This window comes from Monodon monoceros, unplaced genomic scaffold (assembly GCF_005190385.1).
Source record: "Monodon monoceros isolate NGI ecotype Baffin Bay Population unplaced genomic scaffold, NGI_Narwhal_1 Super_Scaffold_1, whole genome shotgun sequence".
Classification (NCBI taxonomy): domain Eukaryota; kingdom Metazoa; phylum Chordata; class Mammalia; order Artiodactyla; family Monodontidae; genus Monodon; species Monodon monoceros.
In genome coordinates this window covers 35,888,340-35,903,941 of record NW_021703765.1, presented here as the reverse complement: position 1 = coordinate 35,903,941, position 15,602 = coordinate 35,888,340, and positions in this window count along the sequence as shown.

The following is a 15,602-nucleotide window of genomic DNA, read 5'->3' as shown; positions in this document are numbered from 1 at the left end:
TATTGGCCAATGGACAGCACTGATTCTACCTCTTGAGGGCACTTTCTTGTGATTTTCAGAGGTTCCCTGCTGGGTCCCTTTGTTCTGAAGTTTCCCTGACCTGTGTGTGACCCCTGTCTAATTCAGTTGGACACTGTGACATCTTCTTTTGCCATGGACACCCAGTGGTACACCTTGAATCTCTTTCTACTGAGGACCCTGTTTCCTCTAGGAAGTTTCATTGGCTAGGATGCAAAAAGGCCCTAGGTAGCCTCTCTCCACCTGGCCCACATCTGGTCCATGAAAAACACTCATGCATATCTTGCTCTCTTCTCAGAGAGAAGGCCAATCACGGAGAAGCAGCCCTCACCACTGGAGTCATTGGTCAACTCTGTCCTCACCCAGCAGACTTCCAGGTGGGTGTCAGACTCTTGCCTCTAGTCCCCTTAATCTTCTCAGGTGTGAGTCAGGTGGCAGCCCTCTGTGTTTTTTTTTTTTTTGTTTGTTTGTTTTTGCGGTACGCAGGCCTCTCACTGTTGTGGCCTCTCCCGTTGCACAGGCTCTGTAAGCGCAGGCTCAGCGGCCATGGCTCACGGGCCCAGCCGCTCTGTGGCATTTGGGATCTTCCCGGACTGGGGCATGAACCCGCGTCCCCTGCATCGGCAGGCGGACTCTCAACCACTGTGCCACCAGGGAAGCCCCCTCTGTGTCTTTTAAGTGCAGAAACAGTTTCAAATTCCTGCATGTGGCCCTGTTGGAGAACCCTCTGTTAGGTCTGGGGAGAGAAGATAGCCCTTTCCACTTTAAATCCTTGACTGAGCTGAGGGGTGTAAAAGTTGCAAAACCATGTTCGACTTCTTTTTCCTTTGTAAATTCTGCATAAAGGGGTAGGGTTGAAAAATGAAGCAGGGAGCGTCCTGTTCTATCTTTTGGCACATCCTTGCCCTTCCAAGGGCCTTACAGTCTAGATGAGGGGCCAAAACAAAATGAGAAAAAGGTTAAAAATCAAGAAAAGAGACGTTACAATCAAGTAGCCTGAAGTCTCAATTGCACGGTACAGGTGATTAACACTGTGGTTCAGGTTAGGGTTTGGGTGGGTGGAGGAAATGGGGACACAGGGTAAAGTCATAACTGTGTGTTTTTTCAGAGCATTCAATTTTAGCCTTATTGGAATCTTACTGCTTTTCTACTTGAAATTCAAGGTCTAAGCACTCTGAGGTGATGAGCCAAACTTCAAGGGTTCTCCTGGCTGGGAATGACTGGCTGAGAAAATGCATCCAGGTCCAGGCAGCTCCTGCAGAGAAGCACTGAAAATGATGAAATACACACTTATATTAAGCATCATATGCATGGAAACCTTGTTCTTTTAACCTACATGAGTTTTTGACCAATTCTAGAAACCTCCTGAGAAGCTCGGCACATGGGAGAAGGGATAAACTTGGGTCAACAACAGTCGCTTTGCAAAAACATTTAGACACCTAATTCCTTCGATACATATAGAGACAATGCACCATATTACAAGACTCTATTCCAGGCACTGTGAGATACAGTCAAATCTCTCAGGTAGCTATGAGATGAGAGTCACATAACCCTCCCGCCGCCCCCACCCCCAACTAGACTTACTACCGGGGACAGTGTAATGACACATCTGAGTGTGGGCACAGTGAGCACCTGGTCAATTCAGTAGGAAAGATGCCTTCCTGCTACCGTAGTCCAGGAAAACACCAGAAGATGGGAGTTGACTGGGTCTCACTTTGGACTTCACCTCGTCAAGGGCTGGCTTCCTGGCTGTGCTCAGTCATGGCCTCCGGGATCCCCAAATGCACAGGTATTAACTGTATTTGATGCTGGCAAGGACTTTGGCAGGGTCTCTGACTCACCATTCCATACACCTGAAGAGTCCAGCACTTCCAGAATTTTTAGGCAGTGCTTAGTAAGTACCCAGTGCATTTCCTGGCACATAATAGGTCTTCTCTAAGTATTTGTGGGTTGATTTAGTGAGAACCTGAGTGGGGACGTCTGGGGTCTTATGATGCAAGGCATCTCTGGCTTTGACCCTGACTGGGATGGAGCCCCAGAGGTTGTGCTGGGAAAGACAAAGTCAAGCCTTACAGGGAGGTACCAACAGACCAGAGATGCTCTTCAAGAGCCTTTGTTCTCTGGGCATTTCTCTCCACCTTCCTATTCCTTGGCCTGGCACCTCCTTTGGAGGAGTTGCTACACAGACTTTCTCCTTCTGGAGGAAAATGACTGTGTTCGTCATAAGACTCTCTGCTAGGGGCACTTTAAATTGAAGTGGCTTTGGGGATAGAGTGTCAGAGAATTCCCAGCTTCCCATAGCCTCAGTTCTTTATTGCCAGAAGGTTCCTCTTCATGAATATACTAACTTTCTATTCCTGGAATGTAGGGTCATTTTCTTGATTTCTGGTCCTGCTGGGAAAGCTTCCCACAGACCTATTTTCTGGCATGGCTCACCTCCCCGGGGACATGGTCAGGGCTGAATGAGGAAGTTCTTCATCAGCTTTCGACTTCCCCTCCCTGTGACCTTCCTCAGGAGGGTGCTCGCACTCTCCCCCAACTGTGGAATCAGCAAGTGAAGTTCCAGTGTAAATGGAGGATACTTTCCAAGGGGCATCTGCTCACCAATGTTTGTATAAAAAAACCCGAATTTCTACTGTTGAAGGTTGGGAGCCCCGGGTCAGCAGCTGGAGGACCTCCAGGTCTCTGAACTCATGCCACCAAGTGACTTCCTGGTGTGCTCACATTGGAGAGCAGCAGAGCTCAGAACCTCCACACGAGTGGACTTGGCTTCCCCTCCTCCCTTAGGCAGTCTGGACGTTTCTGAGGTTATTTAATTTCTAACTTCCCATGGCTCCCAATTTAGGGCTCGTCTATGGGGTCCAAACACTCAATTAGGGCAGGCACGCAAGGTGGTGGCTGCTTTGACAGTGTAATGTGGGAGGTGGTAGCACATCCCCCATCCAGGAGCCATTCATTCCTCCACGACAGCCTCCTTCAGGGTTCCTTTATCTGGTAGAATCTTGGTTGGCCGGTTAATGCCATGGCAAATGTCAGGTACCATTGACCTGAGGGCAACACTGGGACGTGGGTTAGGCCTTGAAAAAGTGGGGCAGTCAAGGGAGAAGTGCCCCAGAGTGGAGAAAATGGAAGCTACTGGTAGAATTGAAGACAATAAAGAAAAATCTTCCCTAGTTTGGACATTTGCCAAAAGTTAACACTTGTGGTCCATCACTCCCCTCTCTGCAGGGTAGTAAACCACTTGCTCTAATTTTCTAATAATATGAATAGCTAGTCTTTGAGGAGCGCCTACCTTTTTCAGACAGGATATTTTTCCCTCCTTCTTTACCAATGAATGAATGGAGACTCAGAGAGGTTAATAATCTTGCCAAGGTGCCACAGCCAGTTGGTGGTGGACCTGGTATGAAATCCAAGTGTGTTCCCAAAGCTGGACTGCCCCACAGTCGCTCTGTCACTGCTAAACTCTCACTCCTGCTTTCCCTCCCACTCGCTTCTCTTTCCGGTCTGAACTTGGTACTGACTCGAATTTTAAGGTAGCTGGAGAATACTGATTTATCTGGACCATTCATTTGCCTCAGTTAAGAGCCACGGAGGAAGAGCGTGGAGAGGGCTGGGACAGAGTCTAGTATGCATTTTGTGAAAGACCCACAAGGTTTGTACACTCTGATTCTGTTGACTCTTCTCTCTCCCTTCTGTTCTTGGCAACTGTCCCTTAAGCCCGTCTGTTCTCTGCCTGTAATATATTATGCTGATATTTTATTACCAAACAATTACATCCACTGATTTGAAAAGGAAACGAGCAGGAAATTGCAATTATAAGAGTAAAAGCAATGCTCTTTTATTTCTCTCCTTTATGCATATGAAATATGGTTTGTCATTGCTGCAAAACAGATTTTCCTCCTCTTCCAGGGCTCTTCACTGCCTTGTCTTTAATAATTGAGCAGAAACAAGAGTCATAATTAGATTACTGATAACAGAGGAGCTATCCATGGGTTTGCAGATGTGGAGGCTCAGCTTGGAGCCAGGGGGCCACCACCACGCTGCTATGGGAGAAAACATACTTCATGCTGTTTCACTTGAGTACCTTGCAAAGCGTGCTTTACATCCATGGTCTATGTAGATTATTTGTTCACAGTTATTGTTTCTTCTTTGCCCTTGCCATGCTTTCCTACCCCACTGACGTTGGGCCTGGTCAAGACTTGCTTTGGTTAATGGAATATGAGTAGATGAGATGTACACCTTATTAACTGAGCAGAAGTTTTCAACGTGCTTGCACAATTTGACCCTGCTTCCCTTGAGCGACAGTCAGCATGGTGGCTGCCCCGTCTTGGTCCCTGAGTGATTACGGTACACAGAAATGTCCTGATGACTCCTGATGGATGTGTGGCCAGAGCAAGAAGTAAACGTTTGCTATTTTAAGCCTCTGAGATTTGGAGCTGTTTTTTAATCACAGCATAGCCCAGCCCACCCTACTGATATATCTATGATCTCATTTGGTTCTCCTTATATCCATAGGATTGAGAAAAGGCTGACCACACTGGGTGGTGTGTGGGAAAGAGTGTGTGATGTGAAATCAAAGGGACCTGAGTAAGAATGCTTTTTCCTTCATTGTTGGCTGTGCAGGCTTAGCCAAGCAATCCAGTGTCTCTGAAAACCTGTCCCTTTTAACAGTACTTTCCTTGAAGTTTCCTGAGAATGAGTCAATGCAAGGCAGAGGTCCTGGCATAGTGCCCATCACAGAATAAACGCCCAATAAAGAGATAATTAAAAAATATTATCCTTAAAATCCACTTCTGACATTATCTCCATTGAATAGCTGAGAATGTGGAGGCTAAACCAGCTGCAGGGACCTGCCCAGGCAAATTTCATAACAACTGAAATGTGAGCTTCAGCTTCTGGACCCTAGGTCCAGAGCCATCTCCCTGGACTAAAATGTTTTCACTGAATTTTATGCCTGGAACTGTGCTAAGGGGTCTGGGATGGGGGTTGGGGCAGGGGACATGTCAAGAGGTGAAAACACTGATCCTTGAAGGAAAGCAGTCCACATAGTGAGATGAGCTAGATTACAGAGTCAGCCCCAAAGAAGCAACCCGTTTATCTGAGGCACACGCTATTCTAAAGTCCCAACTTTGGGTGCATAAGAATCACCTGAACAGCTTCTTAAAATACAGATTCCCTGGTTCTACCCTGAGAATTTCTGCCTTAATACTATCCTGCATGATTAGAGCATAACAAGCTCTAGTGTCAGGGTCCCTGTGTTCAAGTCCCTCCTCTGGCACCTACAAATTAATGACACAACCTTGGGCAACCACTCAATACCTCAGTTTCTTCATCTGTGAGATGGGAGTAATATGAATAGTTATATATTACAGTGAGAGTTAAGTTAGGTAATACACGCAGAGCTTACGGTACTAAGCAAGCACCCAATAAGTGCTACCCATTAGTACTTCGATGCAAGGGTTCTGAAAACCACTTGTCCAGATATTTCTCTAAGGGATGACCCAGGGCCTTCCTCTGGTTCCCTGGCTGGGTACACCTCTATGGAGATTTTGGGGGCAATGGCCTCCACCATTGTGGGGTCTACTGGGGGGTTTCAAGTCATGGAAGCTTTGAGTGTGGGGTGTATTTGATTCGACCAGTTCTTGGTGGCTGTTAAATTGCATGTATGCTGCCTCCTTCTGCTCACTTTTGCAGAGGTTCGCTCCTGGGAGAAGACCCTCATTAGGAAACTTTGTTTGGGGAACCATCTCTGGCTGGCATGTGGGCAGCAGTCTGGTGAAGTTCCTGGCACTTGGTAGCCCAAGGTTGGAGTCAGGGTTGGATTTGTTTCAAATGAATTGTTTCACTTATTGCTCTTGCCTTGTGCCAAATGCCTCATTTTGCCCCTTGCTAATCATCAGATAAGAGTAAATTTACTAGCTACCGGTTTTACATTTGGTGGTGTATGTATGTCCATGCCACTCTCTCACTTCGTCCCAGCTTACCCTTCCCCCTCAAAGCAGAAACTAACACACCATTGTAAAGCAATTATACTCCAATAAAGATGTTAAAAAAAAATAAAAGAATCAATTTACTGCAAGAGTGGTTTTCTTCTTCTTCTTCTTTAATTTCTTTGAATAATTCATGTCCAATTTAGGAGGATTGAATATGGTGTGATCTTCCACTCCATATGCCTGTACTGGCTCCCCAATTTTTCTTACTCTTCAAGGTCCACCCCTTAGCAAGCCATCCTCTCAGTATGATGTGTCTGGGCCGTGAGAAGGCAGACCGGGTCTTCTTTGGGGAGAGTTAGGCCCTCAGCTGGGAAGGGCTGCACACTACCTGGGCCCAGGTGGTTGCTGACACAGATGTTCTGCCCTGAGCCAAGAAGGAGCCATAGGGCATGCAGAGCATGGCTACTAACCAGATTGGCTGTCGGTTTGCAAATTCCAGTTGTACAACTACTTTGGGGTGGGAACCGTAGGCAATACTTAATCTTCCTATTGCTACAGTGTCTTTACTTACAGGAAGGATGACAACAGTGCTTCCTCATCGTGTTGTCCTGAAGATGAAAGTGAAAACACAGAAAATATAGAAACATACAAGAAGAGAAAACGTACATAGAAACCACTTAGAACAAGGTCTGGCATCTGATAATCTCCCATTAACATTAGCTGTTACCATTATGTATCCTTCAGATCAGACTTTGAAGTCTGATCTTGTAAAAATTAAAACATTACAGTGAAAGTTATTTCCATGTGACTGCTCTCATTCCTAGCTCCTCCCCAGCATTTATCAGTTTTAAGTTTGGTATGCAGCCTGCTAAAATTTTAAGAAGGCATCTACGTACATATATGCGATTATGGAAAATCATAGAGTATATGTAAGTGTCATCTATCATATATCTAATCTAGTATAAATGGTATATACCTATATGTCTTTTTCACTCAACGTGTGTCTTAGAGATTATTTCATTCCAGAACATAGAGGTGTACCATATTTATTTTAACAGCTTCATACTATTCCATATTATGGGGTGATCACATTTAACTTAGCCATTGTTCAACATTTCCCCTTACTGTAGACAGTGCTGTACTAAACGTCCTTGTAGATGTCTTATCGTATGCATACATCTTAAAATTTTCTCAAGGGTTGTCATTCTGCTCTCCAAAAGTGGTTGTGCAAACTTACACTTCCCTCAATTGTGTACAAATTATGCGCTTTCATACCACCTCTTCATCCTTGCATATTACCAAACTTTAATTTTGCCAATCTAAGATGTAAAAAGGATACAGAATTTTGTTGGTGTTCTTTTTTTTTTTAACATCTTTATTGGGGTATAATTGCTTTACAATGGTGTGTTAGTTTCTGCTTTATAACAAAGTGAATCAGCTATACATATACATATATTCCCATATGTCTTCCCTCTTGCGTCTCCCTCCCTCCCACCCTCCCTATCCCACCCCTCCAGGCTGTCACAAAGCACCGAGCCAATATCCCTGTGCCATGCGGCTGCTTCCCACTAGCTATCTACCTTACGTTTGTTAGTGTGTATATGTCCATGACTCTCTCTCGCCCTGTCACAGCTCACCCTTCCCCCTCCCCATATCCTCAAGTCCGTTCTCCAGTAGGTCTGCATCTTTATTCCTGTCTTACCCCTAGGTTCTTCATGACATTTTTTTTTTCTTAAATTCCATATATATGTGTTAGCATACGGTATTTGTCTTTTTCTTTCTGACTTACTTCACTCTGTATGCAAACGACCTAAGTGCCCATCATCGGATGAATGGATAAAGAAGATGTGGCGCATATATACAATGGAATATTAATCAGCCATAAAAAGAAACGAAATCGTTGGTGTTTTAATTAGAACTTTCCTTCTTCCTAGTGAAGTGGAGCCACTGTATATATTTATTGGCTGTTTGTACTGTCTCTTTTGTGGATTACCTGTTGTGTTTGTTGCCTATTTCATTGAGTTAGGTTTCTTTTTCTTATTTATTTGCTTGTTTATTTATTTTAGTATACTTTACTTATAATATTATGTTAGCTTCAGGTGTAAAACATAGTGATTTGATATTTTTATAGATTATAAACTTACGTACAAACTTATTATAAAATGTTGACTATAGTCCCTGTGTAGTACATTACATCCCTGTATGACTTATTTATTTTATAACTGCTAGTTTCTACCTCTTAATCCCCTTCATCTGTTTTGCCCCTCCTCTACCCCTCTCCCTTGTGGTAACCACTGGTTTGTTCTCTGCATCTGTGAGCTTGTTTCTGTTTTGTTATATTTGTTTGTTTTCTTTTCTAGAGTCCACATATAAGTGAAACCATTTGTCTTTCTCTGTCCAACTTATTTCGCTAAGCATAATACCCTCCAGGTCCATCCATGTTGTTGCAAATGGCAAGGTTTCATTCTTTTTTATGGATGAGTAATATTCCATTGTGTGTGTGTGTGTATATATATATTATATATATATAGTATATATATATAATATATATATATATCTCACATCTTCTTTATCCATTCAGATAAACTCAAAATGGATTAAAGACTTAAATGTAAGACCTGAAATCATAAAGACTCCTAGAAGAAAATATAGTACACCCTTTGACATTGGTCTTAGTAATACTTTTATGGAAATGTCACCTCAGGCAATGGCAACAAAAGCAAAAATATACAAATGAAACCTAATCAAACTAAAAAACTTTTGCACAGCAAAGGAAACCATCAAGAAAATGAAAAGGCAGCCTGCCAAATGGGAGAAAATATTTGCAAACGATATGTCTAATAAGGGGTTAATATCCAAAATATATAAAGAACTCATACAACTCAATATCAAAGAAAACAAACAACCTGATTAAAAAATGCTCAGAGGACCCGAATAGGCATTTTTCAAAAGAAGACATTCAGATGGCCAATAGGCACATGAAAAGATCTCAACGTTGTTAATCATCAGGGAAATGCAAATCAAAACCACAATAAGATATCACTTCACACCTGTCAGAATGCTATTATCAAAAAGACAATGAATAACAAATGTTGACGAGGATGTGGAGAAAAGGTAACAATAAAACACTGTTGGTGGGAATATAAATTGGTGAAGCCACTATGGAAAACAGTATGGAGGTTCCTCAAAAAATTAAAGATAGAGCTACCTTATAATCCAGCAATTCCACTCCTGAGTATTATCTGAAGAAAATGAAAACACTAATTTGAAGAGATAAATGTGCTCCAATGTTCATAGCAACGTTATTTACAATAACCAAGACATGGAAGCAACCTAAGTGCCCATTGACAGATGAATGGATACATATCTTTTTCTTAATTATTTTTGCAGATCTTTTAAAAACATATTTTGTGTTATACTTGGTGACAGTATTTTCTCCCAGCCACTGTTTGCTTTGCTACCCTGTTCTTTAATGACTTGCTTTTGTATCCTATTTTAAAGTGGGCTTTCTGCATCCTCAACATCGTAAACACATTTTCCGATATTTTCTTCTATTTTTAAAAAGTATTAAGCTTTTCATCCATCTGGGTTTTATTTTGTAAATGATGTAAAGTAAGATGTAATTTTTTGCACCTAGGCATTGATCTAAGAGCTTTTTATGTGTGATCCTGGTCATTCAAGCTACCTGAAAAGTTAGTCATTCTGACAGTCATCTGTAGATGAGGAAATAAGCTGAGAGAGATGCAATAATTTGCCCAAAGCTCCCAAAGGCCAATGTAGAGCAGCCATCTGAAATGACACCTATCTGTGGGATTGCACAGGTCTTTGAATGTCCAAATGCCTCTCTGAGAGCTCCCTGCAGGCTGAGCATTGGCTGATCACACTAAAAGGAGGAATTTGGATCAGATGGAGAAGACCCTCTTTTCTTTAGGACCTGATATCACTGAGCATCCCTGAAGGCCAGGAAGACAGGCACTAAAGGGGTGGTGGACTTCTGAAAAGGACGAAGAATCCTGTAGTCTCAGCACCACGGCTTATGTGAACCAGCTTTGGGCAGTGCTGTTCTCTAGGATATGGGAGGGTCTCAGTGGGCATCCCACACAGGCAGGTCCTGTCCCCTATTACTAGGACGCTGGTCCAGGGTTTGTTCCTCTCTCTCTCTCTCTTTTTTTTTTTTTTTGCGGTACGCGGGCCTCTCACTGTCGTGGCCCCTGCCGCTGCGGAGCACAGGCCCCGGACGCGCAGGCTCAGCGGCCATGGCCCACGGGCCCAGACGATCCGCGGCATGTGGGATCCTTCCAGACAGGGGCACGAACCCGCGTCCCCTGCATCGGCAGGTGGACTCTCAACCACTGCGCCACCAGGGAACCCCTGTTCCTCTCTCTTTACAGCAGAGGAAGGTTAGGAGCACAACCTTTTCTTTGTTACACATTTCTAATGTACCCCTCATGAGGAAGGCTGAGTATGGGGTGGGGTCTCGAGAGGGACAACAGAAGGAGGAGGGGAAAATCTCTCTCTGGTTTTACCCTGCAAATCTCACTGCCCCCACTCACTCACCTGCACGGGCTGGAAGCCTGGCTCAGCTCTTCTGTCTCTCCCCAAAGAGCTGTGAACCACACACTTAGCAATGCAGAGAGATGGCTCCAGGCACCCTCAGCGTTTATTATAAATCACTGAGACAGAAAAGATATGAGTCCCCACCTGCAGAATCACTGAAGCAACGACTGTGGGCACATCTTACCTGGAAATGATTTTCCTGCTTTCTCCACAGCACATGGGGCTTCGGGGGCCAAACCCAGAGGAACTGTACCCTGGGGCAGCATTCTCAAGTCCTGGGACAGTTTTCTTTTTATGATCCTTACGTCGAGACCCTCTTAAATGCTGGCATTTTCTGATCTCCCTTAAACTGTCTCTCCTTGAAAGTACGCCCTCCACGCCCTTCCTCCTGTGCTGTGGTGTTTTCACCTTCAGGCCTGAATTAGGATACATTTTTGTTATCTTCTACCTACTGATAGATTTTAAACCCCTTAAGGGAAGGAGTGGTCTTCTTTGTGCGAGATCAATGGAGAGAAATTTAATTTCTTTTTCTAAAAAGTCCAGGGAAAAAACCCCAATCTTTTTTCTTCTAATGAAAAAGAAGCTGATATTCAAATCAGCTGATTTCTTCTCTGTCCCTAGAACACAACACGATCATTCCCCCCTCAAAAACTTTGTCAGAGTAGTTCTTGCACCTGTGATGCCCTCTCTCCTATGTCAGAGCTGATATTTAGACTCTCAGTTGTGTTGGTCAGGCTGCCCTTGATTCACTTCAACCCCAAAGCACGTGCTGTAAAATGGGAGGGGAGGGGGGAAGTGGCCTTCCCTGTGTGGTTTTCCCCGGCACCTCTCCCTTGGCCGTGGAGCTGACCCTGCGTGTCCCAGCTGCAGGGGAGGTTGTGCAGAGCTGTTCACCAGACAGGCCTGGCCTGTGGTCTGGACCAGCCGGCGCTGCCCTCTGCTATTCAGATCAAATCCCATCATGATCAGGCGGGGATGCCCTCCAGATGGTCCCACACGAGCACAGATGCTGCTGGGAAGGAGCAGGGGAGGCTCCTCGGGCCCAGGCCGTTAGCACATCAGCCCGAATCACTTTACCAGACTAACTAGTGCATCCTATTGGCTCTGTCACTTCTTGGTGGACGGTTTCTTACTCAGATCTCTCATCTTCTCTTTCTCAAACCCAAACTCACATGGTAGAGTTCGTCCTCCAATGCATTGGATTTAGCAGACTTCTCCATTGATGGAGTAGTGGGAGAGAGAGCAGTTTTCCCTGTACTGAAAATGATTGAATGAAGAAAAGACTATCATATGACATCCCCCACCTGCCTCAATGAAGGCGGCTTCCTCGAAGATAAACGGCTTCCTCGAAGATAAATGTTGGGCTTGTTGATTATCGTATTGTTTATGGTGGTCCCTTGAGGTCATAGGGCAACTTCACACCCTGGATGTCCTTTGTGTCCAGGGCACAATAATTTTCAGAATTCACTGCAGAGAAGTGAAGCATCTACAGGAAATGGGAATCTTGGTGGGAGTCCAGTGGGCAGGGCCTCTCTGGCGTTGCATCTCTGTCTTGGCCGTGGATCACGTGAGGGCCTCACTGCACTTGACTTTGCCCCTGGGTGGAGGGAGTTGCAGGCAGCCTCCCAATCCTGGTCTCTGCTGCCTCCCACCATCACCATCCCGGTTTGCCTGATCATCCAGGTGCACAGCAGCTTATTTCCCTTATGTAATCTCTGACTCTTGGAGTGATCCTGCCTGGGCAGGATGCAAGCAAGACTTGGGAGGACCAGCTGACTCAGTGGTGGGTGTTGGTGTACAAGAGCTAGCTTCTCCCTGAGCCCTGGGGGAGAGTCTCCAACTTTGCCAACCCTGGAGGATGGGTTTCATGTCAGAGGAGAAGGTGGTTTCCCTATCAGTTCCCTATAGGATGCTTTAGGCAGGGGTCTCCCTTGCTACAATTAGACTCCATTTATTCCCCAAACCTGAATGAACAATCTTATGGGAAAATGTGGCATAGAGCATGGTTTTGGAACAAAGTCTGCTGGGGGACTAAAGGGAGACTTTGGGGCTCTGGGAGGTTTCCTAAGGAGAGAATAGGAACAACACTTGGCCTTGAGGTCGGGGAGTGGAGATCCCACAGGCTGTCGGTAGTAAAGAGCCCAACAAGGCCAAGAGTGGGCAGTGGGGGAGGGCTGGGCTGTCTGGGGCACAGGTGGGAGTTGGGGGAAGTGAAGGGCCAGCAGGCTCCAGTGGCATGCGAAGCCTTGAGTGTGACTATGAATCTGGATTTCTATTTGTCTGTAGAAGGGAGAGCACTTCTGAAGACACTACAGGCTGATTTGATTTAGAAAAGGTGCATTGCACATGGCTTTTTACGACATAAAAAGGATCCAGCTTCACAACAAAAGGGCTGTTTCAGGTGCCTTTGGTTCAGGTTGAGCCCCTCGCTGAGGGAGGGTGTATGGTCACGGAGAGCCAAGGGCCACTGCTGTCAGATTTCAGAATTGGCCCCCATGAAGGGGCCTCTGGGAAGTGAATTGCAGTTATGATTCAAGTTGGGCCAAGCAGAATGTTCAGAGTTCATGGTGAGCCCACACACTCTCCTTTCGAGGATTCAGAAGAGGCAGCAGAGACCGTGAGCCTGCCCTGGCAACAACCCTCTGTGCAGGGGAAATTGCCCCAAATCCCCAGCACTTTAATAATCAGATGGCAGGGTGTGATTGGCTCAGACTAGCAGGCAGTGCTGTGGGAGGGCAAAAAAATGGGTCAGAAGGAGGTTTGGCCTCTCAGTGTGGGGAGAATGAGCTAGGACAGGGATGGGTGAGGTACTGAAAGATGGAGAGGACAAAAGTCATCCCTCAAAAGAAAACCGTCCAAATAGTTTTTGCAAGTGCAGTCATCCAACATGTAGTGAACATCTTTATGTGCAGAACCATGCTGGCGACAGGTCAAGACCTAAGTGAAAGGGACGGAGCCGCACTCTTTTGAGAGCTGCCTGCCATGAAAGACACGCTCATTCATTCATTCACTTATTCATTCATTCCACAAACACTGAACTCCTGGTATGTGCCAACCCTGTGCTGGTGCTGCGAATATGACCCCATGGGAAGCACACACAGTGGGTCTACTTGAGAAAGGGCCAAACCATCTCAAGACTGCCTATGAGGTTCTAGAGGGCTGGGGTGATGAGACTGAATTGTGTTTGGCCAAGAAGAAGGCCTCCTTGAGGAGAAGAGTGATTGAAGGAAACAAGCAATCAACACTTATTGGCTCATAGGCTTGGAGGTGGTCTGCAGGGGGTGCCCAGCAAGTAAACACATACTTGTGATGTGCCATGATGAGGGTGACTGTCAAGTATGAAAGAGTGCTGAGAAAAAGGGATGAGGGAGGGAGATGTGTAGGGAGGAGTCAATGGTATGTGTGTAGGAAGGAGCCCCAGGCACCTGGAAGGGCCCTGTGCTCCTGGTGCTGGGCTCTGTGACACTGATGCTGTGAAGACACACAGATCACAGAAAGGAGGAAGAGCTTCAGCTCTCATTCCTGTGAGTTACTCTGTGTCTCAGAAAAGGCGTTAGGGAAGTGGGGAAACTGCTTTCTGAAGCTGATGCTGCAGAAATGGGCTCCCTGGGGACAGACGTGCTTTCATGCCCTGTTAATAGATGAAGGGGGGCGAGTTGAAGGTCTGAAGTCTCCAGTCCTCTGCTGGGACCCAAACCCCACCCTGCAGAAGTAGACCCAGGCAGGGAACCCACCTGACCGCAGCCCCTGAGGGCAGAGCAGCAAGTGGGGAAGGCAGAGAGGAGGAGGGGGTGGAGGGCAGTTTCTGAGACCTGGGAAACCAGCTTCCTGAGGCGCACTGGCTACCTCACGTTCTGCTTTTCATTTGGTTTACACAGACCGCTCACAGGGCTGTCTCAAATATCCTTGGAATGCACGGTCGCCTGGTGGTAAGATTCCCATCATTCTGTGCGGCTCTCTGCAAGTCTGCCTGAGGTGTTTTTCTCGCTTGGCTTAAACATTATATCATTCGGGTTAAACATTGCCCTCTTTGGGGCCCTCTTTGAGTCTAATATACCCATTTGTTTTTCCTGGAAGGTTTCTGGAGCTTTCCCACACTGTGCCTCGGGGCTCCTAGGCCGTCTTCTGGGGAACGTGATTATTGCACTGAATAGCCTGTACCATAAGGGTCTGTTGAGTGAAATGTTGCAGCCCTGTGCCTCCCACCTCCATATGTGGTCCCCCTCCCGAAGCACCCAGTGTGCATGCCCACTGGCCCATGAGCACTTTGAAGCCTGGGTACTTCTCACCCCAGGACTGCCAGCAATCCTCGGTTGGTGCTGGCTGAAGGCCCTGGGACAAGAAATACCTTCAGGTCCAGCTCCACAGAGGGGCTAAGTTCATTGCAACACCTTTTATTTCCTGATAGGAAAATAAGCATGAACACCTGTGAACAAGCTGGGTTCCTAAGGACTGGAGTGAGTGGAACAGTGATTGCCTTAGTCCGTTTGGGCTGCTATAATGAAGTACCACAGACTGGGTGGCTTCTGAACAACAGAAATTTACTCCCCACAATTCTGAAGCCTGGAAGTCCAAGATCAAGGCACTGACAGATAAAGTGCCTGGCGACGGCTTGCTTCCTGGTTCATAGATAGCTGTCTTTGCGGTGTCCTCATATGGTGGAAGAGAGTGAGGAATCTTTGGTTCTCTTTTATCAGGTCACTAATCCCACTTAATGAGGGGTCCACCCTTGTAAACTAATCACCTCCAAAGGCCTCACCTCCAAATACCAACACATTAAGAATCGGGGGGAACACAGACATATAGCAGTGCTGGAATGAATCAGAGAAGAAGCAAGGATCACCAGTTTCACTAGTTTTCTAATTTTAAAATGAGATTCTGTCTCCCAGTATAGCCTCCATAAACTATCTCTTGCTGGCAACAAGGGCTGTATATGTAGGAACTAGTGACATGCCAATGGGATTTCTCTCCAGGGTACCTTCGCTGTAGACCCATTTACCCTACAACACGGAGAAAGTCAGTCTTTAAATAGGATGCTGGGATAGGTGACCCAATTCTGCCCATCTCAGTCGACCCAGAGAGCTCGGCCTTGAA